The sequence below is a fragment of the Cherax quadricarinatus genome, chromosome 20 (assembly GCF_038502225.1).
Source record: "Cherax quadricarinatus isolate ZL_2023a chromosome 20, ASM3850222v1, whole genome shotgun sequence".
NCBI lineage: Eukaryota > Metazoa > Arthropoda > Malacostraca > Decapoda > Parastacidae > Cherax > Cherax quadricarinatus.
In genome coordinates, this window is record NC_091311.1 from 38,323,845 (window position 1) to 38,350,448 (window position 26,604).

Below are 26,604 nucleotides of genomic sequence, written 5' to 3' on the forward strand. Positions count from 1 at the left end.
TGTAGAATTTTTAATGCTTACTTCCTCTCAGTTTTTACACAGGATGATACTAGCTATATTCCAGAAATAATAAATTATGTAGAACAGAACGATAATAAACTATGAACGATTAGGGTCACCTAACAAATCCCCAGGTTCTGATGAACTGTATGCAAGGGTTTTAAAGGAATGTAAAGAGGAGCTTAGCAAACCTTTGGCTAATCTTTTCAACATATTACTACAAACTGGCATAGTGCCAGATAAGTGGAAAATGGCAAATGCGATACCTATTTTCCAAGCAGGTGACAGGTCCCTAGCTTCAAACTATAGACCAATAAGCCTAACCTCCATAGTGGGAAAATTTATGGAATCAATAATTGCCGAGGCAGTTCGTCCCCAGGGCCGGATTACCGCATAGGCAAACTAGGCATTTGCCTAGGGCCCCGCGCATTTGGGGGCCCCGCGGTCCAAGGGGTTCAGGGGCTCATCCAAGACTGCGCACATGGTGCAAGTGCCAAGGGGTCCCTACCTAAAAAGTTCAAGTGTTTGGAGAGTAAAATTGATTTTTAAAAATTAATCAAAACAAAAATAAATAATGAAATAAAATAAAATAAAAATAAATAAACCTAACCATAGATGGCAACACTCAACACGCCTTTGTTTACATCAGAACAGCTGTGTTTTCCCGCTAATGGGTGAGTATGGGAGATTCCTCTCCAATTTTCTGTAGTTATTACACGTTATCTATACTTGTACTGTGACAAATTAACTGAAGAAATGTAAGACAGCTACATACTTCGTCATTCTGGATTCACTGATTACAGAATTGGTGAAAAGAAAAGAAATCTACCAGGATCTCAATGACAAGTTTGGATTTCTGTTCAAAATTACTACTATGCCAGATGCAGAATTGAGAGAAGCTGCATTAAAGTTGCAACAACACCTTTTAGCAGATGTTCAGGACACATTTGTTGAAGAAATAGTTCATTTTTCTGGGTATATGAATCAGATTAAAGCTCCACCTGAAAAATGTGCGCCCTCAGCTGCTTTGAAACATTTAAGAAATGCAGGTATCTCAGAAACCTTCCCTAATGTTGACATAGTGTATCGCCTTTACCTAACACTTCCAGCTACTAACTGTGAAGGAGAACGTTCATTTTCTGTTTTGAAAAGAGTGAAAAACCAGCTCCGTTCAACAATGAGCCAAGACAAATTGTGTAACCTAGCCTTGTTGACCATTGAGTCTGATCTAACAAGAAATATTGATTTTCAGAATATAATTGATGATTTTGCCAATATGAAATCCTGAAAAAAGTTTATTTAAGAAGTGCTTGCGAATATAAACAATTCTTTACTTTCTTGAGTTTATATGATTTGATAGTCTTATGCATGATGCAATGATAACAATAATGGTCAGTGATTTATGAAGGGAATAATAGTGCTGTAGTGGTTATGCTGAATATAATAGGTACATGATGTCACTACTTTAATAGCCTAATCTAGTAATACTATGCTGTCTTGAGTTTATTCTCTTTAAAATGCATGATTTAACAAGATAGTTATAATGGCTGTTGGTAAATGGTTTTGGTTGTCTTGATGTACTTTCCCTATTAAATTTAATCTAAATAGCCAGAATGTATTTAATTAAAACAGGGTCACACCGACCCCCCCACCACCCCCAAGCTGGAAGGGGTCGCTTCGCTTACCCGTAACTCATAGGGGCCCCGCCAATCTGAATAGCCTAGGGCCCGGAGACTTCTTAATCCGGCCCTGTTCGTAGCCACCTTGAAAAGCATAAATTAATCAACGAATCTCAGCATGGTTTTACAAAGGGACGCTCCTGCCTTACGAATTTATTAACTTTTTTCACTAAGCTAAGGTATTTGAGGAGGTAGATCATGGTAATGAATATGATATTGTGTATATGGACTTCAGTAAGGCTTTTGACAGAGTCCCACATCAGAGACCATTGAGGAAAATTAAGGCACATGGAATAGGAGAATTTTTTTTTCCTGGATAGAGGCATGGTTGACAAATAGGCAGTAGAGAGTTTGCATAAATGGGGAGTAATCAGAGTGGGGAAGCATCACAAGCAGTGTTCCACAGGGGTCAGCGTTGGGCCCCCTGTTGTTCACAATCTACATAAACGACATAGATGAGGGCATAAAGAGCGACATAAGCAAGTTTGCCGATGATACCAAAATAGGCCTTCGAATTCATTCTGACGAGGACATTAGAGCACTCCAGGAAGATTTGAATAGACTGATGCAGTGGTCGGAGAAGTGGCAGATACATCTTACTATAGACAGGAAAACAGCCATGCCGTATATAAACTAAATAATGTAGATGTTAATATTACTGACTGCAAAAAGGATTTAGAAGTTCTGGTTAGCAGTAATCTAAAACCAAGACAACAGTGCATAAGTGGTCGCAATAAACCAAACAAAATCCTTGGCTTCATATGAAGTAGCATAAATAATAGGAGTCCTCAGATTGTTCTTCAACTTTATATATCCTTGGTTATACTTCATTTAGATGCTGCACAGTTTTGGTCACCGTATTACAGAATTAATATAAATGCACTGGAAAAATATACATAGGAGGATGACAACGTTGATCCCATATATCAGAAATCTTCCCTATGAGGATAGACTGAGGGCCCTGAATCTGCACTCTCTAGAGCTGTATAGTCCTTGTGGCTTAGCGCTTCTTAGCTGGAAATCAGTATGTACCTGCGTACCGGAGCACAGTCTAGACATCATGTCATTTTTAGGACAGCATAGCACCACTGGATATCATAGTACCATTTAATTTAATATTTATTATTAATATTATTATTATTATTATTATTATTATTATTATTATTATTATTATTATTATTATTGTCATCATCATCATCATCCTAATCATAATTATCACTCACTCCACTGTCTTGCCAGAGGCGTGGCTGCACTATAATTAAAAGCTGTAACAAATTTTCACCCCTCCTTCAGAGTGCAGGCAATGTACTTCCAGCTTCCAGGATTCAACTCCGGCTAAGTGGTTTCCCTGAACCTCTTCCTAAATGTTGCTATGCTCACACTCCAACAGCACATCAAGTCATATAAAACATTTCTCTCCACTCACTCCTATCTAGCGCTAATGCAAGCTTGCTGGAAGTCTAAGCCCCTAACACACAAACCTTCCTTTATTCCCTCCCTGCAGCCTTTCCTAGGACGACCCCTACCCCGTTTTTCTTCCACTACAGATTAATATGCCCTCCAAGTCATTCCGTTTCATTCCATCCTCTCTAAATGTTCATACCACCTCAACAATTCCTCCTCAGCCCTCTGGATAATACTTATAGAAACCCCCGCACCTCCTGCTAATCTCCAAGCTGCAGATTCTCTGCATAATATTCACACCCCACATTGCCCTCAGACACAACAGCTCCACTGCTTCCTGCCTTCTCTTAGTTGCAACATTGTTGCAACATTTTTTTTTTGTGGTTATCCTCCTCACCTGGCTCTTTCGTATGTTCACTTTTAATTTTCTTAGTTTACATACTCTTCCAAGCTCGCTCACCAATCTCTGCAACTTCTCTTCAGAATCTCCCAAAAGCAGAGTGTCATTAGCAAAAACCAACTGCGACATCTCTGACTTTGTGTTAGATTCTTTATCTTTTAAACTCGCACCTCTTGTAAAACACCCGAGCATTTACTTTTTTTTACAACCCTATCTATAAATAACTTGACTTAAGAAATCGTAATGACACGATTGCAAACAAACCATACCCCCGGCCGGGATTGAACCCGCGGTCATAGAGTCTCAAAAGTCCAGCCCGTCGCGTTAGCCACTAGACCAGCTAGCCACAATAAGATTCATCCAACTAGGTATATTTCTACACCATAGGAAGGTTAGCACAGGCACCTCTGTGAAGGGACTTGAGCTAGAGTTCGTCACGGCCACGCTAGCTGGAAATTCGTCTGTAAAAACTTGCATTTGTGGTCACAGAGGTGCCTGTGCTAACCTTCCTATGGTGTAGAAATATACCTAGTTGGATGAATCTTATTGTGGCTAGCTGGTCTAGTGGCTAACGCGACGGGCTGGAGTTTTGAGACTCTATGACCGCGGGTTCAATCCCGGCCGGGGGTATGGTCTATCTATAAATATATTGGACAACCATGGTGACATCATGCATCCCTGTCAAAGGCCTACTTTTACTGGGAAATAATCTCCCTCTCTCATACATTCCCTAACCTGAGCCTCACCATCCTCAGTAACCTACACCTGCCACATTGCTCCACAATTTCCCCTATCATATGCCTTTTCCAAATGCATAAATGCAACGAAAATCTCTTTACCTTTATTTAAATGCTGCTTACTTAAATGCTTCACTGTAAACACTTGGTCTACACATCCCCTACCCTTTCTAAAGTCTCCTTGTTCATCTACGATCCTGCTATCCTTTTTCTTAATTCTTTCAGTGATAACTCTACCATACACCTTACGAGGTATACTCAACAGTTTATTATTATTATTATTATCATGGGAACTCGCTAAACCTGTTTGGTCACAGCGCCTGCAGAACGAGAGGCAATCAGCTTTCATCCAAGGATAGGGAATAATGGTTCCAGCTCCTTGGATCACGATCCCTTCGCCCAGCAACGAGACTTGTTTGACCGGTCCTTGGTTGCGTCACGAGTAGCGGCTACCCGCTACCCCTGGCGACGCCTATGTCAGGGAGGGGGGTCTTGGGTAATGCACAGTTACGAGTCTGGCCACGTGTGTACCGCTAATCGCACCCCACAGAGGCGCAGGTGGGATGGTAGGGAGTGTGGACACCTGTGTCTCTAGACAGATGTGGTGGATACAGGTGTCGGAGCTACCCTCCTGACGCCGCGTGTCTGCTTCTTCAAGTACTCTGGGTTGTGAGTATATTTGTCCCGGTATTTCTGGGTTAAGTGTAAATTCCTCCCAGTACTAATAAGCTGGTAGTAAATTTTTCCCAGTACTGTTGGGTGAGGTGTAAATTTCTCCGATTACTACAAGCTGGATGTAAATTGCTTCCAGTACTGCTGGGTGAGGTGTAAATTTGCCCCAGTATTGTTAAGTGTACAGTTACATACACAAATGTTTGTAGATGAATGGTTCAGAGAACCGACATGTTGATAAATTAGACACATGTGCAACTCTTGGGTATCTTTATTGAGGAAACGTTTCGCCACACAGTGGCTTCATCAGTCCATACGTAGGAGAAACTTGAAGAACAGGAGGAGAATGAGGTAATCAGTCCCTCAACCTTGAGTCGATGTGTTCCTCAATAAAGATACCCAAGAGTTGCACATGTGTCTAATTTATCATACACAAATGCTGCTGGATTGAAGATAAATAAATACTTTAACTTATGGATCATCAAATATTTGCTTCAGAAATAAGTTTTATTTTTTATATTAAAGAACACCTGTCTCAAACACACACAAGCTCAGGGAGCAGGGAGAGTGGATCTAGTATCGACCAGTGAACTTGATGAAGTGTCAGAGTGGGCGCCTGTGATGAGCGGTGTTCCACAAGGGTGAGTCCTAGGACCGGTGCTGTTTCTGGTATGTGTGAATGACATGACGGAAGGAATAGATTCAAAAGTGTCCCTGTTTGCAGACGATGTGAAGTTAAAGAGGAAAATTGAAGTGGATAAGGATCAGGCAGAACTACAAATGGATCTGGACAGGCTACAAGCCTGGTCCAACAACTGGTTCCTGGAGTTTAACCCCACCAAGTGCAAAGTCATGAAGATTGGGGAATGTCAAAGAAGACCGCAGACGGAGTACAGGCTAGGAGGCCAAAGGATGCAAGTCTCGCTCAAGAAAAAAAAAATTGGGGTGAGTATCATACCTAGCACAACTCCTGAGGCACACATCAACCAATCAGTTGCCGCAGCATATGGGTGCCTGGCAAACCTAAGAATAGCGTGTTGACACCTGAGTAAAGAGCCATTCAAGATACTGTGCACTGTATCCCTCAGGCCCATACTAGAGTATGCAGCAGCAGTCTGAAACCACACCTGGTCACGCACGTCAAGAAATTTGAGAAAGTGAAAAAGGTTTGCAGTAAGACCTGTCTCGATGCTAAGGGGTATGTCCTACGAGAAGAGGTTAAGGAAAATCAACCTGACGACACTGGAGGACAAGAGAAATAGGGGGGACATGATAACGACATATAAAATGCTGAGAGGAATTGATGAGTAAGTACACACACACACACACACACACACACACACACACACACACACACACACACACACACACACACACACACACACACACACACACACACACACACACACAAACACACACACACACACACACACACACACACACACACACACACACACACACACACACACACACTTTGTCTATTGTCCTGTCCAACATTTAGAACTTTGCATTTGTCTATATTAAACTGCATCTGCCACTTCTCCGACCACTGCATCAGTCTATTCAAATCTTCCTGGAGTGCTCGAATGTCCTCGTCAGAATGAATTCGACGGCCTATTTTGGTGTCATCGGCAAACTTGCCGATGTCGCTCTTTATGCCCTCATCTATGTCGTTTATGTAGATTGTGAACAGCAGGGGGCCCAACACTGACCCCTGTGGAACACCGCTCGTGACACTTCCCCACTCTGATTTCTCCCCATTTATGCAAACTCTCTGCTGCCTATTTGTCAACCATGCCTCTATCCAGGAAAAAATTTCTCCTCCTATTCCATGTGCTTTAATTTTCCTCAATAGTCTCTGATGTGGGACCCTGTCAAAAGCCTTACTGAAGTCCATATACACAATATCATATTCATTACCATGATCTACCTCCTCAAATACCTTAGTGAAAAAAGTTAATAAATTCGTAAGGCAGGAACGCCCCTTTGTAAAACCATGCTGAGATTCGTTGATTAATTTATGCTTTTCAAGGTGGCTACGAACTGCCTCGGCAATTATTGATTCCATAAATTTTCCCACTATGGAGGTTAGGCTTATTGGTCTATAGTTCGAAGCTAAGGACCTGTCACCTGTTTTGAAAATAGGTATCACATTTGCCATTTTCCACTTATCTGGCACCATGCCAGTTTGTAGTGATATGTTGAAAAGATTAGCCAAAGGTGTGCTAAGCTCCTCTTTACATTCCTTTAGAACCCTTGCATACAGTTCATCAGGGCCTGGGGATTTGTTAGGTTTTAATTTATCTATTTGCCTAAGGACCATGTCACTTGTGACCCTAATAGTACACAGTTTATTATCGTCCTGTTCTACATAATTTATCATTACTGGAATATCGCTGGTATCCTCCTGTGTAAAAACTGAGAGGAAGTATGTGTTAAAAATTCTACACATTTCCTTATCACTGTCAGTGAGCTGACCCGAGGAACTTTTGAGTGGGCCTATCTTGTCCCTGATCTTACTTCTGTATACCTGAAAGAATCCTTTTGGGTTAGTCTTCGATTCTCTTGCAACTTTAACCTCATAATCTCTTTTTGCTTTTCTAATTCCCTTTTTTATTTCTCTCTTTAACTGAATATATCGATTTCTCAATTGCCCCTCTCCTCTTTTGATTTGCCTATATATGCCTCTCTTTTGACCAATCAGATATTTTAATCTATTGTTCATCCATTTAGGATCATTTTTGTTTGATCTGATTTCCCTATTTGGAACATAATTTGACTGAGCAGCTAGAACTATGCCCTGGAAAGCATCATATCGGCAACCATCACCACCTACCTGACCCTTAGTCAGGTCATTCCAGTTCAGCCCACCTAAGTAATTTTTCAGTCCTATGAAATCAGCCAAGCGAAAGTCAGGGACGGAGACTTGATTGCCATTATTAGGGGAATTCCATGATATATTAAAACCGAGTGATTTGTGATCACTTTCCCCAAGCTCATCATTAACCTCAAGATTATTAATTAGTGTTTCCCTACTGGCAAGAACCAAGTCAAGGAGGTTATTTCCCCTAGTTGGCTCTGTCACAAACTGTTTTAAAAAACAATCCTGGATCGTATCAAGAAAGTCACCTGACTCTAAATTTCCTGTCAAATTGCTCCAGTCAATCTGTCTATAGTTGAAATCTCCCATTAGCACAACATTTTCGTATGTAGATGCCTTACGAATTTCGTCCCATAGAAGTTTACTGCACTCCCTATCAAGATTTGGGGCCCTGTAAATCACACCCAAAATTAGTTTTTCTCGGCCCTCGAGAAGCTGTAACCAAACAGATTCAGTGGCTGACGCTTCTAATTTAATATCTTGTCTAACACAACAATTTAAATTGTCTCTGACATACATCGCTACTCCACCACCTTTCCTGTTGACCCTGTCAGTGTGGAATAATTTATAGCCTTGTATGTGACATTCAGAGGGCATCTCTCTATCTTTCAGATTGAGCCAGGTCTCTGTTATAGCAATAATATCTATGTCTCCTGCACTTGCAATTAATCTTAGCTCATCTATCTTATTTCTTACACTCCTGCTATTAGTATAGTAAACCTTAAGGGAGCTAGTCCCTTGCTGCCCTCTGCTGTCCCCCTTTGTTTGCTGACCTGATCTATTGTCTTTATTTATAACTTCATGCTGAATGCCTTTTATACATTTACTGTTTCCAACCCAAGTGTTGCAACCTGCTTGTTTCCCACACACACCCATACCTCTATCTTCCATCAGTTTAAAATCATAGGCATTTCACCAATGGCCTTCTCAATCGAGTCTGCAAGTGCTACCACCCCAGCCCCAGAGAGATGTACCCCATCCCTTGCATACATATCATGTTTGCCATAAAAGTTGTTCCAGTTGTCAATGAATGGGATTGCATGTTCCTTGCAGTATCTGTCTAGCCAGCAATTTACACCAATTGCCCTAGACAACCATACTGCTGGTACTTTTCTGCTTGGAACACACTGCTATAACATTAATGAGATGTGAACTTTGCAAAATAAACTGAAATATATATAAACATAGATGCTTAGCAACATTTTCTTATATTAACGCAAAAACAATACTGCAGTATGATATGTAGGAAGTCGAAACGAAGCAAGTGAAAAAGACACGTAGAGAAAGCAAGCCTTTAATAAGTAACGATAAAACTAACACATAGCAAAACCTCGTTTTAATAAATTCTTTCTCTGTGTCTTTCACCAATCATGCTGTTATAGTTTTCTTTACAATACAAAGATGGATGCGCAGGTATGCAAAAGCAACAAGCAGTTGTGGAAAAAAAAGTATACAAATTACAATAATTTTATACACTGGATCATTAGAGTGGGCTGGTACAGCCCACAACCACCCACGTTTCGGTCCTGGAACCTCGGCCACATTTGGTCATAGGTCCCAGGACCTTAAACGTTTAACAGTTAAATATATCCTCGAGTTACTGAGGGTAAAGATGCGACCACCGCCATGCAGTGACCAGCAGGCCAGACGAGCCAGCCAATAATGCAAGATAAGGGAGGATGGGCTACATTCCTGTCTCGGAATTTCCGAAGGCATGGGTCAGTCATGGTGGCCCCATGACGGGTCAGGCTGTCTGGTGCTAAGATGGGTGAAGCTTACCTGTTTGGAGATTAGCAAGAGGTGAGGACATCCTCCACCACTCTTTACTGGATGACCCACAGGGGTCTAACGATTTACAGAATAATTAATAATAATAATAATAATAATAATAATAATAATAATAATAATAATAATAATAATAATAATAATAATAATAATAATAATAATAATAATAATAATAATAATAATAATAGTAATAATAATAATAATAATAATAATAATAATAATAATAATAATAATTTTATTAATATTATTATTATTATTATTATTATTATTATTATTATTATTATTATTATTATTATTATTATTATTATTATTATTATTATTATTATTATTATTATTATTATTATTAAAAAGTTAAGAGGATTTCACCCTTCCTAAAAAAATTATTAACAATCGATCTCAGAAGCTAGAGCTCATCTTGGCTGATGTAAAGGTGTGCAGTGAGACATACCTGGGGAGCACTGTCCACTTCCTTCCTAGTGAAAAAAGAACTCTTGGTTAATTGGTTGACTTACTTCTAGTGTACCAGGATGCACGCTCCACCTCCCTCGTGTTAGGCTACTCGCCAGTGAGTTCCTCCCCAGGTGGGAACAACGGGGGAACGCTGTTGGGACGCTGTTGCTGGACCTACTACCGCCGCCAGACACTACAGCTGGTCATTTGAACGACGCTTACCGCTGGCTTGTCGACTCACAACGTAACGAATAAATAAACTGGAAATATAATCGAGTCAAGTATGTAAATGTAAGGTTTGGTGGGACATTAAAACAGTGCATGTCGTTTCAAGGTAGGTGAAATTGCTTTAACTACTGGGAATGCTTGGAAGCACTTGACTTGTTCTCACTGGAGCGCAGGCGAGAGAGATACATCATAATCTACACATGGAAGATCCTGGAGTGATTGGTCCTTTATCTGCACACACAAATCACTCCCTACGAAGGGAAAAGACTTGGCAGGCGATGAAACATACCCCCAGTGTAAAGCAGGGGCGCCATTAGTACAATAAGTGTCCGGGGCCCAAGACTGTTCAACAGCCTCCCACCAGCCATAAGGGGGAATTACTGATAGACTCCTGGTTCTTAAAGGGAGCTGGACAGATACCTAAAGTCAGTGCCAGATCAGCTGGGCTGCGGTTCGTACGAGGGGCTACGTGCGGCCAGCTGTAACAGCCTAGACACATGTGCAACTCTTGGGTATCTTTATTGAGGAAACGTTTCGTCACATAGCGGCTTCATCAGCCCATACAAAGGAGAAACGTGAAGAACAGGAGGAGAATGAGGTAATCAGTCCCACCGATTACGCACTACCTCAGCCCAGATGAACCCCATGTTCATTAAGAACTGCAAGAAACCCCTCTCGCATGGACAGAGAAACTCACCACACTGTCACTTATAGAGCTGAAAGTCCTCTAACAAAACTAAGGAGTCAAGATATCAGTGAATTATCACATCTGATATTACGGTTACAGTGGTACTGGACAGCCAGTCTCAATATACCACAATATTAAACATTACTGAAAATAATTCCATTGCCTACTATGTATCCTTTCATAAGAGAGTAACTCACGCGAGTTTCGTTAAGATCAGTCGATTGGTTTATGCGATATAAACACGAGAACAACAAACCCTTCCCAGAAAACCAGTCTCAAACACATTCTGAACACGAGTTTGTCAAATGACGCACCAATCAGCGGGAATCATCAGTCATGTATCACCAAGTTACTTATTATTGTTTTGAATGTGTTCAGCTGTTAGTCTCTATTATGCACACGTGTTTACATATGTACACAGATTTGCACGTGCCTACATAACCGTGCACATGCATACACATACGCATATTTGTGTATATGCATAAATGCGATGAATGGTTTGAAAAACCGACAAGTTGAAGATTGAGACACTTATGCAGCATATGGGAATCTTTATTAAGGAAACGTTTCGCCACACAGTGGCTTCATCAGTCCAATACAAAGAGGAAGGCGTAAGGAGAGGAGGAGTATGAGGTAATCAGTCCCTCAGCCTGGAGTCGATGTGTTCAGTCCATCAATCTTGTAGAATGTACAGCATAGGGCCGTAGACGTGGCTTATATACTGTAGTGAGGTGAGGTGAAGCAGGCGGAGGCGGGGTCATAGTGGTACTATCCACTAGTCGAAGTAGGTCTTCGTCCAAAGGTTGAACAAGTGTTGAAGAATTCTTTGTAACAAGTTCCCATGATGCTGCAGTGTCTGACGGTTGTGATGAATGGTTTGAAAAACCGACAAGTTGAAGATTGAGACACTTATGCAGCATATGGGAAACTTTATTAAGGAAACGTTTCGCCACACAGTGGCTTCATATGCAGTGGCTTCATATGCATAAATACGCACAAGCATTTATGGGTACATGTGTACATACGCATATATATACAAGCATACATGCACATATATACATATGCACATGTACACATATGTGCATGTATACATATGTACATAATACATATGCACTTGTATACATCCATACATGTGCATATACATACATACAGTCATACGTAAGAACATTCATACTTACGTACATACTTATATACTCACACATACATACACATTTCAGATTTTTCTGCACTAGATTTTTGTGACTGCCCAGAATGATTCATTTTACATGAATTGAAGTAGGTAGGCCTAGGCTTATGAAATACAGGGATACATAAGGTAGATAGGGCTAGACTTACGAGAAACGGGGGATATCCATTGCTAGGATCGTGCAGCAGCGACCAGGATCCCCTGCCATACCGCCGCTTGCAGTCATCGTCAAAGGAGAACTTAACAGTTTTATTGTTTTAGTGTGGGAGAGGACCTGAGCGTGCAGAGATCGTGCTCAGCACCGCCCCCGTACTCACGCCCGCAGGAAACCTCAAATTCCTCTCCCACAAACCAGCCCGCCCTCGCCGCCCACCACTGCAACACCATCACCACCACCACAAACGCGTCTTCCCGTGTTGCATAGCAACAGTGAAGTATGTTAGTTTGATGATGTTGCAGCAGAGTTTGTTATATTAGTAATGAATCTAATGAAGGTAAACTGTATTGTTAATTTACGAGTACTTATACATAAGAACATAAGAAAATTTTGTGTGGAATTATTAGCCAGTGTAGAGTAGCCGATACAGTGCTGTTGTTGCTAAGTTTAGTTATATGACTATCACCCTACCAGCATCATCATCACCCTGCCAGTATCATCACCCTACCACCATCATCACCCTACCAGCATCATCAAGCTGCCAGTATCATCACCCTACCATCATCACAATACCAACAATATCATCCTACTAGCATCATCACGATACCGCCAGTATCACCCTGCTACCATCATCACGATACCACCAGTATCACCATGCTACCATCATCACGATACCACCGGTATCACCATGCTACCATCATCACGATACCACCGGTATCACCATGCTACCATCATCACGATACCACCGGTATCACCATGCTACCATCATCACGATACCGCCAGTATCACCCTGCTACCATCATCACGATACCACCAGTATCACCATGCTACCATCATCACGATACCACCGGTATCACCATGCTACCATCATACGATACCACCGGTATCACCATGCTACCATCATCACGATACCACCGGTATCACCATGCTACCATCATACGATACCACCGGTATCACCATGCTACCATCATACGATACCACCGGTATCACCATGCTACCATCATCACGATACCACCGGTATCACCATGCTACCATCATCACGATACCACCGGTATCACCATGCTACCATCATCACGATACCACCGGTATCACCATGCTACCATCATCACGATACCACCGGTATCACCATGCTACCATCATCACGATACCACCGGTATCACCATGCTACCATCATACGATACCACCGGTATCACCATGCTACCATCATCACGATACCACCGGTATCACCATGCTACCATCATCACGATACCACCGGTATCACCATGCTACCATCATACGATACCACCGGTATCACCATGCTACCATCATCACGATACCACCGGTATCACCATGCTACCATCATACGATACCACCGGTATCACCATGCTACCATCATCACGATACCACCGGTATCACCATGCTACCATCATACGATACCACCAGTATCACCATGCTACCATCATACGATACCAACGGTATCACCATGCTACCATCATCACGATACCACCGGTATCACCATGCTACCATCATCACGATACCACCGGTATCACCATGCTACCATCATCACGATACCACCGGTATCACCATGCTACCATCATCACGATACCACCGGTATCACCATGCTACCATCATCACGATACCACCGGTATCACCATGCTACCATCATCACGATACCACCGGTATCACCATGCTACCATCATCACGATACCACCGGTATCACCATGCTAACCATCATCACGATACCACCGGTATCACCATGCTACCATCATCACGATACCACCGGTATCACCATGCTACCATCATCACGATACCACCGGTATCACCATGCTACCATCATACGATACCACCGGTATCACCATGCTACCATCATCACGATACCACCGGTATCACCATGCTACCATCATCACGATACCACCGGTATCACCATGCTACCATCATCACGATACCACCGGTATCACCATGCTACCATCATCACGATACCACCGGTATCACCATGCTACCATCATCACGATACCACCGGTATCACCATGCTACCATCATCACGATACCACCGGTATCACCATGCTACCATCATCACGATACCACCGGTATCACCATGCTACCATCATCACGATACCACCGGTATCACCATGCTACCATCATCACGATACCACCGGTATCACCATGCTACCATCATCACGATACCACCGGTATCACCATGCTACCATCATCACGATACCACCGGTATCACCATGCTACCATCATCACGATACCACCGGTATCACCATGCTACCATCATACGATACCACCGGTATCACCATGCTACCATCATCACGATACCACCGGTATCACCATGCTACCATCATCACGATACCACCGGTATCACCATGCTACCATCATCACGATACCACCGGTATCACCATGCAACCATCATCACGATACCACCGGTATCACCATGCTACCATCATCACGATACCACCGGTATCACCATGCTACCATCATCACGATACCACCGGTATCACCATGCTACCATCATACGATACCACCGGTATCACCATGCTACCATCATCACGATACCACCGGTATCACCATGCTACCATCATCACGATACCACCGGTATCACCATGCTACCATCATCACGATACCACCGGTATCACCATGCTACCATCATCACGATACCACCGGTATCACCATGCTACCATCATACGATACCACCGGTATCACCATGCTACCATCATCACGATACCACCGGTATCACCATGCTACCATCATCACGATACCACCGGTATCACCATGCTACCATCATCACGATACCACCGGTATCACCATGCTACCATCATACGATACCACCGGTATCACCATGCTACCATCATACGATACCACCGGTATCACCATGCTACCATCATCACGATACCACCGGTATCACCATGCTACCATCATCACGATACCACCGGTATCACCATGCTACCATCATCACGATACCACCGGTATCACCATGCTACCATCATCACGATACCACCGGTATCACCATGCTACCATCATCACGATACCACCGGTATCACCATGCTACCATCATCACGATACCACCGGTATCACCATGCTACCATCATCACGATACCACCGGTATCACCATGCTACCATCATCACGATACCACCGGTATCACCATGCTACCATCATCACGATACCACCGGTATCACCATGCTACCATCATCACGATACCACCGGTATCACCATGCTACCATCATACGATACCACCGGTATCACCATGCCATCATCACGATACCACCGGTATCACCATGCTACCATCATCACGATACCACCGGTATCACCATGCTACCATCATCACGATACCACCGGTATCACCATGCTACCATCATCACGATACCACCGGTATCACCATGCTACCATCATCACGATACCACCGGTATCACCATGCTACCATCATCACGATACCACCGGTATCACCATGCTACCATCATCACGATACCACCGGTATCACCATGCTACCATCATCACGATACCACCGGTATCACCATGCTACCATCATCACGATACCACCGGTATCACCATGCTACCATCATCACGATACCACCGGTATCACCATGCTACCATCATCACGATACCACCGGTATCACCATGCTACCATCATCACGATACCACCGGTATCACCATGCTACCATCATCACTATACCACCGGTATCACCATGCTACCATCATCACGATACCACCGGTATCACCATGGTACCATCATCACGATACCACCGGTATCACCATGCTACCATCATCACGATACCACCGGTATCACCATGCTACCATCATCACGATACCACCGGTATCACCCCACTACCATCATCACGATACCACCAGTATCACCATGCTACCATCATCACGATACCACCGGTATCACCCCACTACCATCATCTCTCAGCACAAACGCACTCGTCTTTTATCGTCTCCAGTTTCAGTTCCTTTGGATAACTTCTGTAGTATTGAATTGATAAAGCCATTGGTGGGCTAAACGTCTACATAAAGATATCCAGGTGTTGCATATGTGTCTTATTCATCAGACACACACACATTCATAACCCTACCACTGTCATCATCCTACAATTATCATCACCCTACCACCCTACCACCATCATCACCACCCTACCACCATCATCACCACTCTACCACCATCATCACCACCCTACCACCATCATCACTACCCTACCACCATCATCACCACCCTACCTCCATCATCACCACCCTACCACCATCATCACCACCCTACCACCATCATCACCACCCTACCACCATCATCACCACCCTACCACCATCATCACCACCCTACCACCATCACCACCCTACCACCACCATCATCATCACCCTACCACCACCATCATCATCACCCTACCACCACCATCATCATCACCCTACCACCACCATCATCATCACCCTACCAGCATCATCATCACTATCACTGTACCACCACCATCAAAATCAGCACTACCTACCACCTTCTAATATTCAACCATCACCAACAGTACCCTTGTATTCACCCCGATTCTCCAGTATCACCACTACCACCACACCACCATCACCACCACCACCATAACCACCACAACCACCACAACCACCACAACCACCACAACCACCACAACCACCACAACCACCACAACCACCACAACCACCACAACCACCACAACCACGGAAAGTCTACTACCGCCCCACCTGCATTCACTTTCCTCCATTGCTCCTCTCTCATCTCACCATGCTTTGTCCTCTACTCTTTTCCTAGGGATGCCTCGTGGCTCACTGGTGCGAGCATTTAACACAGGCGCAAGATCCCGGTTTCTATTCCCTGGCACGGAGAAGCGTCCCTGCTATCTCTGTCCACATAGCAGTAAAAATAGGCACCTGTATGGATAGGCAATAGTTTCCAGGGGAACAAAATATTGGTTAGACAACTCCAATATAAGATAGCATTCCAGTCCTGTGTGTAAGAGATTCCAGTACCTGCTGAGAGTGTTCAAGTATTGGATGTAAGGTATGTGCCCAATGATGCTAACTTAGGGGAGAAAAAAAAAGGAAATTCTCTGCCTCCCATTCGACCCTCCATGTTGCTTCACTCTCCAGATTGCTCCAGGTAAACTTTCCAAACTGAGCCCCGTTAGACCTGGTATCATCGCCGTAGCCCCTTAGCTGAGTGGTGCACATGTCTGGGCGCGCATATGTGTGTACTCACATATTTGTGGTTGCAGGGGTCGTGTCGCAGCTCCTGGCCCCGCCTTTTCACTGGTTGCCACTAGGTCCACTCTCTCCCTGCTTCATGAAGTTTATCATATGTCTTCTTAAAGCTTTGTATGGCACCTGCCTCCGTGTGTGTGTGTACTCACCTAATTGTGTTTGCAGGGGTTGAGACTCAGCTCCTGGCCCCGCCTCTTCACCGTGTGTGTGTGTGTGTGTGTGCGCGCGCGCGTGCGTGGGTGTGATGAATAAGACATATGTACAACACCTGAGTATCTTCATGCAGACGTTTCGCCCACCAGTGGTTTTATCAATTCGGGACAACAGAAGTTATTTGAAGGAGCTGAAACTAGAGACGGTAATCGCAATAAACAACATTAATTACTGATCAACAGCAAGACGCCGTTACTCCCGGGGAAAAATGCAGTGACTCCTGTTACTGGGGAGGATAACAGACCTGACGTCAGGTAGAGCAGCGCCTTACTGATAACACATGTAAAACACACACTACTGCTTGAGTTGATAGTGATCAAAGAGTGTAAACAATATAAAACTATACCATTACTTTTACTACCAATAGAAATACAAGGACACAAATGGAAATAAATCACTGACTTTTTGGTGGGTTATCCTAGGTAATCTACACATATACTGATGTTTATATGATAATTTATGTAACTGTAATTATGTGTACCTGTACCTGAATATACTTTCATACTTACATTGTCACTGGGTCGCCCTGCCATCTACTGGCCATAACGGGAACGATGCGCCTGCCGTTTTCTTTGACTCGAACCTACCCTAATTTAGGGAGGCCTAAACGAAATAACCTAATTTTTTTTCATTTCCTAACTAAAACACTGATATGTTCAGATAAGTTTATTCTCCCCCCAAAATTACATTACATTTACAATAATAGGTTAATAGTGAGTGTATCTTCCTGGGAAACGTCAGTGCTTATGCATGGAATTTCGGGGAGTCCTGAGCTGGGACTAATTCGAAAATCTTAACAACACTCCATTAACAAAACACACCCACCTTTTAATAGTTAATTGTTGTTATAGAAAAAACAATGACCCGAAAAGTTGTTTTTTTGTGACTCCCAAAAAAGTTAAGAAAATAAAACAAAATCTAAGCGTCAGTGATTATTAAGTAACATCGGTAAAAGATCTAAGTACTCTCGTCAGTGATTATTAAGTAACATCGGTCACCGGGTTGTTTATGTACTCTCAGAGGTGTACTCACCGGGTTGTGTATGTACTCTCAGGTGTACTCACCGGGTTGTGTATGTACTCTCAGAGGTGTACTCACCGGGTTGTGTATGTACTCTCAGAGGTGTACTCACCGGGTTGTGTATGTACTCTCAGAGGTGTACCCACCAGGTTGTGTATGTACTCTCAGAGGTGTATTCACCGGGTTGTGTATGTACTCGCAGAGGTGTACTCACCGGGTTGTGTATATACTCTCAGAGGTGTACTCACCGGGTTGTAGTATGTACTCTCAGAGGTGTACTCACCGGGTTGTGTATGTACTCTCAGATGTGTACTCACCGGGTTGTGTATATACTCTCAGAGGTGTACTCACCAGGTTGTAGTATGTACTCTCAGAGGTGTACTCACCGGGTTGTAGTATGTACTCTCAGAGGTGTACTCACCGGGTTGTGTATGTACTCTCAGAGGTGTACTCACCAGGTTGTAGTATGTACTCTCAGAGGTGTACTCATCGGGTTGTAGTATGTACTCTCAGAAGTGTACTCACCGGGTTGTGTATATACTCTCAGAGGTGTACTCACCAGGTTGTGTATGTACTCAGAGGTGTACTCACCGAGTTGTGTATGTACTCTCAGAGGTGTACTCAACTGGTTGTGTATGTACTCTCAGAGGTTTACTCATCGGGTTGTAGTATGTACTCTCAGAGGTGTACTCACCGGGTTGTGTATGTACTCTCAGAGGTGTACTCACCGGGTTGTGTATGTACTCTCAGATGTGTACTCACCGGGTTGTGTATGTACTCTCAGAGGTGTACTCACCGGGTTGTGTATGTACTCTCAGAGGTGTACTCACCGGGTTGTGTATGTACTCTCAGAGGTGTACTCACCGGGTTGTGTATGTACTCTCAGAGGTGTACTCACCGGGTTGTGTATGTACTCTCAGAGGTGTACCCACCAGGTTGTGTATGTACTCTCAGAGGTGTACCCACCAGGTTGTGTATGTACTCTCAGAGGTGTACTCGGGTTGTGTATATACCAGAGGTGTACTCACCAGGTTGTAGTATGTACTCTCAGAGGTGTACTCACCGGGTTGTGTATGTACTCTCACCGGGTTGTGTATGTAGAGGTGTACTCACCGGGTTGTGTATGTACTCTCAGAGGTGTACCCACCAGGTTGTGTATGTACTCTCAGAGGTGTACCCACCAGGTTGTGTATGTACTCTCAGAGGTGTACTCACCGGGTTGTAGTATGTACTCTCAGAGGTATACTCACCAGGTTGTAGTATGTGCTCTCAGAGGTGTACTCACTGGGTTGTAGTATGTGCTCTTAGAGGTGTACTCACCGGGTTGTAGTACGTACTCTCAGAGGTGTACTCACCAGGTTGTAGTATGTACTCTCAGAGGTGTACTCGTCGGGTTATGTATGTACTCTCAGAGGTTTACTCATCGGGTTGTAATATGTGCTCTCAGAGGTGTACTCACCGGGTTGTAGTACATACTCTCAGAGGTGTACTCACCGGGTTGTAGTATGTACTCTCATAGGTATACTCACCGAGTTGTGCATGTACTCTCAGAGGTGTACTCACCAGGTTATGTATGTACTCTCAGATGTTTACTCACCGGGTTGTAGTATGTGCTCTCAGCGGTGTACTCACTGTTTTGTAGTATGTACTCTCAGAGGTGTACTTGTCATGTGGGTTTCGATAACGTGGATGGGGTAAGAATACTCACGTAGGCTGGTAGTACGTATAATATAACGGAAAGTATGGGGAAGCACCAACAGCCGACCTGCCTCTCTCTGCACCCTATCGCATTGTGCTCGACCCTTATCGATGGCATGCCCAAATTGATGACTTGATCGTACCATTTTGGGGTTACCAGCTTGGATCCGAAATCTGCCATACTGCCGCAGAGTACGACATTCGAATTAAGTCCTTACAGGCCAGTGCATTTTCCAGTAGCGTACCCAAGCGGTCAGGCACTGATGATCCTGTCACTCCTGTCTGTGTTCCTGCAACTTCAGACTTGCAAGATAGTGTCCAGTTACCTCAAGTGTCTGAGGACGCTCTGACTACCTTGAGTGCTGAGCCTATCCCTGCAATGTCTGCTAGTTCAAGTAGTAGTTTCTCCACAGGGGACGCCTTGTCGGAAAACAATTACTTGCAACTAGTAATGCCATCTCTTGTTGATGTCACATGCCGTCTGCAGAAAGACGTTTCTGTCGCAGCTAGTGCCCTCACTAGAGTGTCTGTTGTTGTTCCTAGTGTTCCAGATGGTGATAACGTCCTAGTTGACAGTGATTCCTGCAAAGTAAAAGGTCTATTTGTTGAACCATCCTTACATGTTGTAAGAGATAGTAAGATCCATTTCTTCCTAGCTAACACTTCTGGTCACAGTGTTTGTCTCAGAGCAAATACCAATCTTGTTGACCTTGTTCACTATCCTTACCCTGTTCAGGTAGAGGATGAGTTGTCACCTGACCAGTGGGTCGGTGCTATTTCTACCGGGGAGACCTCTTCCACTTCACCAGATCAATCTGTTCCACCAGTTGAGGAGAAAGACTTAGCTCCCACTGACTTCCCAGATGAAGTCAAGCATTTGTTGACTCTGTTGAACAAACGTCGTAAAGCCATTGCCTTACCAGGTGAGAAGATGGGTATAACAAACTTATTGTCCCATCGTATTCCACTTGAACCTGGTATTAGACCTATCTACATACCTGCGTACAGAATGCCTCATTCACAAGTTGCTGTTGCAGAAGAATTGATCAATCAAATGCTTGATGATGGAGTTATTGCACCAAGCAATTCACCTTGGAATGCACCCTTGATCCTAGTACCTAAGAAGGATGGTACTTGGCGTCCAGTGATTGACTTTAGGAAGTTAAATGCAAAAACTATCCCAGATCGCTTCCCACTTCCTGTACTGGGTGATCTTTTACAACCCTGGACTTGTTACAAGGGTTTTGGCAAGTCCCTCTTCACGAGGACAGCCAAGAGCTAACTGCATTCTCCACTCCTACAGGTCATTATCACTTCCTCTGTATGGCGTTTGGATTACGATCCTCCCCTATCACGTTCTCAAGGCTCATGACTAATATCTTTAGAGGTCTCATAGGTAATGCACTTATGGTGTACTTAGATGACGTAATCGTCATGTCTAAAGACGTGGATACACACTTGAAAAGACTTGATGTAGTACTTGGTAAGCTTGAAGAAGCCAATTTAAAGATCAAACTGTCTAAATGTCAATTTTTCAGATCAGAAATTAAGTTTCTTGGTCACGTAGTCACTCCTAGAGGGGTTACGACTGACCAAAGTAAAGTAACTGCAGTACTAAATTTTCCAACACCCAAAACTGCTGATGCCGTAAGATCCTTTGTGGGCTTAGCAGGTTTTTATAGATCTTTCATTGCCAATTTTTCTTCCATAGCTGCTCCTCTAACTGAGTTGCTTAAGAAAGATGCTCCTTTTGTTTGGACCTTCCGTCAAGAAAGAGCATTCCAAACTTTAAAAGAAAAGCTAACATCTGCTCCAATTTTGAAATTTCCAGATTTTTCTAAGCCCTTCTATCTGACTACTGATGCTAGTTCTATTGGCATAGGTGCCGTACTAGCTCAGAAGACTGATGGCAAGTACAACGCAGTTGCATTTGCTAGCCGAGTCCTTACGAAGGCTGAACGTAATTATACAGTAACTGAGCAAGAAGCTTTAGCAATAGTTATGGTCTTTAAAGCACTTCTGAGACATTATTTATCAGTACTCTGTTCATGTCTTGACAGACCACGCTCCACTGATACCTTTATTCCAGAACAAACAACCTACTGGAAGGTTAGCCAGATGGACCTTGACTATCCAAGAGTTCAATCCCACCTTTGAACACTTACCTGGCAAGTCAAATGTAGTCGCAGATGCCTTATCGCGACATGTTAGTATAGTAACTGCAGACCCTCCATTTAGTGCTGAGGATGTAAAGAATGCTCAACGAACAGATCCCATGTGATCTGGTGTGATTCGATTCCTGCTCCAGCTAGATCTTATTCTGACTGTGAAGCCACCAGCACCCATCAGTGACTTTGTCATGAACCAAGAATTACTCTATTGAACAGCCGAGTTGGGTACTCCTAGCAGAAGAGTATACCAGTTAGTAATTCCACAGTCACTAGTGAATGTAGCCTTACAGCTAGTTCACGATGTACCAGGTGTTGCGCACCCTGGTATGGATCGTTCAGTAAAACAAGCCAGATTGAAATACTTTTGGCCTCGTATGGCAACTGATATTTCTGAGTATGTTAAGAAATGTAGTGTCTTCATGCAACATAAAGGTAATGCTAATGGTCCTAATCCAATCCAAGTGTATCCAACTACTAGCGAACCGTGGGAAAGAGTTGCGCTAGATTTGTTAACTAATTTCCAATGTTCCCTCCAGGGCAACAAACATCTGTGTGTTATGGTAGACCATTTCACCAGATATTGTGAGCTAGTTCCTATTGCAGATAAGACTGCCGAGACAGTAGCTAAAGCGTTTAAAGAACGCATTATCTGCAGGCATACCACCCCTAAGTCCCTAGTAAGAGATAATGGAGGTGAATTCTGTAATGAGATTCTTGAAAATTTGTGTACCTTGTACAAGATCTCTAAATCCACCATTGTTCCTCATCATCCTGCCAGCAATGGGTTAGCAGAACGAACCAATAAGAAAGTACTTGATGTCTTGAGAGCCACTCTCAATCCCAACAATGAAACTTGGGATGAAGTTATACCTGATGTGCAGTGTGCTATAAATTCTGCTTACAATGTTTCTATAGGTGACACTCCACATTATGCAATGTATGGTGTAGATAAACGTTTGCCTTATGAGTTGTTATATTCTAATCCAAAACCAAATTACAACCCTGATGATTTCATAGCAACTCGTACCAGCTTAGCTCAAACTGTTTTTAGAAGAATCCTTGAAACACTTCATAAATCAACAGCAGAATTTACAAGAGTCGCAAACACTCGAGCAAAGCCATCCAAAATCAAAGTAGGTTCGAGAGTTATGCTGACTAACTTTAACAAAACGTCTGCAATGCCTAAGCTTGATCAAAAGTTTGTTGGTCCTTATCGAGTAGTTGAACATATCACTGGTAATAAGTATAAGGTTAGAGAAATTAGTACTGGTCAGTATGAAGAATCGCATTTAGATCATATGAAGTTAGTATGTGATGATAATGATGCTCCAACCCAGACTAATGTGACAGACTCTGACAATCCTCCTGATCCTGTACTCTCTACCTCTGATACTCAGTCAGACGATCAACCTGAATGTCGTTATTCCCTACGTACACGACAGGTATTGAGAAATCCTCAAGTATCATTTGTTACTTCCAGTTCAGATTTGCCTCAAATACAGCATGAGTTAGCCAGTGCAACAGAGTTTGATCCTCCCAGAGATGACACCCATTCTGCATATATCAATCTTACCCTAGCAGAGTTGGGGTTAAATGTAAATAACCTGTATAGATGAATAATTACAGTATCAACTTATCAGTATTCAAGAATTTTTTTTTTGCGTTCACGTTCTCCGAATTCTGAGAGTTAACAGTCTAGATTTAAGTGCACCGAATCTGCCTTTCTGTTAAACACTTCTTTCTTTGTATATATTCCTTCCTCAGAATCCGTAGATCACATGAATACAGATTGATCGATCAAATTTTTTTTATCACTTCTATTGTGTAATCTCAACGTTGAGTTTCATTCGATGAGTTGTGCTATATTATACCTTGTATTGCATTACAGTTTCATTACAGTTTCAGTTACGTAAGCTTCCATTCCAATATTCTACTTATGTATGTTATAATGTTCAATTGTTGTGTACTTTGACATTGTATAGAATCAGCCCAAGCCGTACACCTGCCATCTCTAGTTTGTATTAGTTGTATGTCGGGACAACATACGTTAGCATCGCCGAGCTCTCAGTAGTAGTACCAGTTCCTAGTAACCAGTTACCAGTAACCAGTGTACCAGTAGATGACTCACTACCAACTGTCTGTGTGAATCACTGTTATTTATATTGCTGCTGACCATAGCAGGATTTCAAACACCCTCACCCGTAGGCACTTATGGGGCAGTTGAAGATAGGCAGCAGAGAGAGGCAGGTCGGCTGTTGGCGCTTCCCATACTTCCCGATATATATTATATTATACGTACTACCAGCCTACGTGAGTATTTTTACCAATCCACGTATCGAAAACCCACATGACATACTCACTGGATTGTAGTATGTACTCTCATAGGTGTACTCATCGGGTTGTAGTATGTACTCTCAGATGTTTACTCACCGGGTTGTAGTATGTGCTCTCAGCGGTGTACTCACCGTTTTGTAGTATGTACTCTCAGAGGTGTACTCATCGGGTTGTAGTATGTACTCTCATAGGTGTACTCATCGGATTGTAGTATGTACTCTCAGAGGTGTAGGCCTACTCACCGATAGGATGGATAATGAGAACATTCAAGACAAGAGATGCTAAGCCAATGATGATCCTTTTTAAATCACTTGTTCTCTCTAGGCTGGAATACTGCTGTACATTAACATCTCCATTCAAGGCAGGTGAAATTACAGAGCTAGAGAATGTACAGAGAACCTTTACTGCACGTATAAGTTCCATCAAACACCTTAACTACTGGGAACGCCTGGAAGCACTTGACTTATACTCACTGGAGTGCAGGCGAGAGAGATATATCATAATCTACACCTGGAAGATTCTGGAGGGACTGGTCCTTAATATTCACATAGAAATTACTCCATACGAAAGCAAAAGACTTGGCAGGCGATGCAACATACCCCCAGTGAAAAGTAGGGGCGTCACTGATGTACTAAGAGAAAATGCAATAAGTTTCCGGGGCCCAAGACTGTTCAACAGCTTCACAGCAGCAATAGGGGGCATTACCAGTAGATCCCTGGCTGTCTTCAAGAGGGAGCTGGACAGATACCTAAAGTCGGTGCCGGATCAGCCGGGCTGTGGTTCGTATGTTGGATTGCGTGCGGCCAGCAGTAACAGCCTCGTTGATCAGGCTCTGATCCACCGTGAGGCCTGGTCGTGGACCGGGCTGCGGGGGCGTTAATCCCCGGAATACCCTCCAGGTAGACTCCAGGTAGGTAGACCGGGTTGTAGTTATAGGCTTCTCTTTGCGGGGGTCGAGTCTCAGCTCCTGTCCTCTCTTCTTCAACTACACTCTGGAGCTGAATCTTTCAGTGCATATTCACTAAATGTATACAGTGACAGGTATTAATCTCTCACTGTGTGTATACACTTCTCAGTGTGTACAGTATGTATACACTGAGAAGTGAGCATCTCTCAGTATGTATACACTGAGAAGTGAGCATCTCTCAGTATGTATACACTGAGAAGTGAGCATCTCTCAGTATGTATACACTGAGAAGTGAACATTTCTCAGTATTTATACACTGAGAAGTGAGCATCTATCAGTATGTATACACTGAGAAGTGAGCATCTCTCAGTATGTATACACTGAGAAGTGAACATTTCTCAGTATGTATACACTGAGAAGTGAGCATCTCTCAGTATGTATACACTGAGAAGTGAGCATCTCTCAGTATGTATACACTGAGAAGTGAACATTTCTCAGTATGTATACACTGAGAAGTGAGCATCTCTCAGTATGTATACACTGAGAAGTGAACATTTCTCAGTATGTATACACTGAGAAGTGAACATTTCTCAGTATGTATACACTGAGAAGTGAGCATCTCTCAGCACGTAAACACTGAGAAGTGAGCATCTCTCAGTATGTATACACTGAGAAGTGAGCATCTCTCAGTATGTATACACTGAGAAGTGAGCATCTCTCAGTATATATACACTGAGAAGTGAGCATCTCTCAGTATGTAGACACTGAGAAGTGAGCATCTCTCAGTATGTATACACTGAGAAGTG

General features: G+C 43.2%; 1 long non-coding RNA gene across 1 annotated transcript in view; it reads left to right on the plus strand.

Annotated features, from left to right (window-relative positions):
* The first annotated feature begins 4,731 nt into the window (after positions 1-4,731).
* LOC138853013 (uncharacterized) overlaps positions 4,732-26,604 on the plus strand; it is a 249,830-nt gene continuing 227,957 nt past the window's right edge. The window contains exon 1 of the long non-coding RNA XR_011392247.1: positions 4,732-4,889. This is a non-coding gene — a long non-coding RNA (uncharacterized lncRNA). The remainder of the gene's footprint in view (positions 4,890-26,604) is intronic.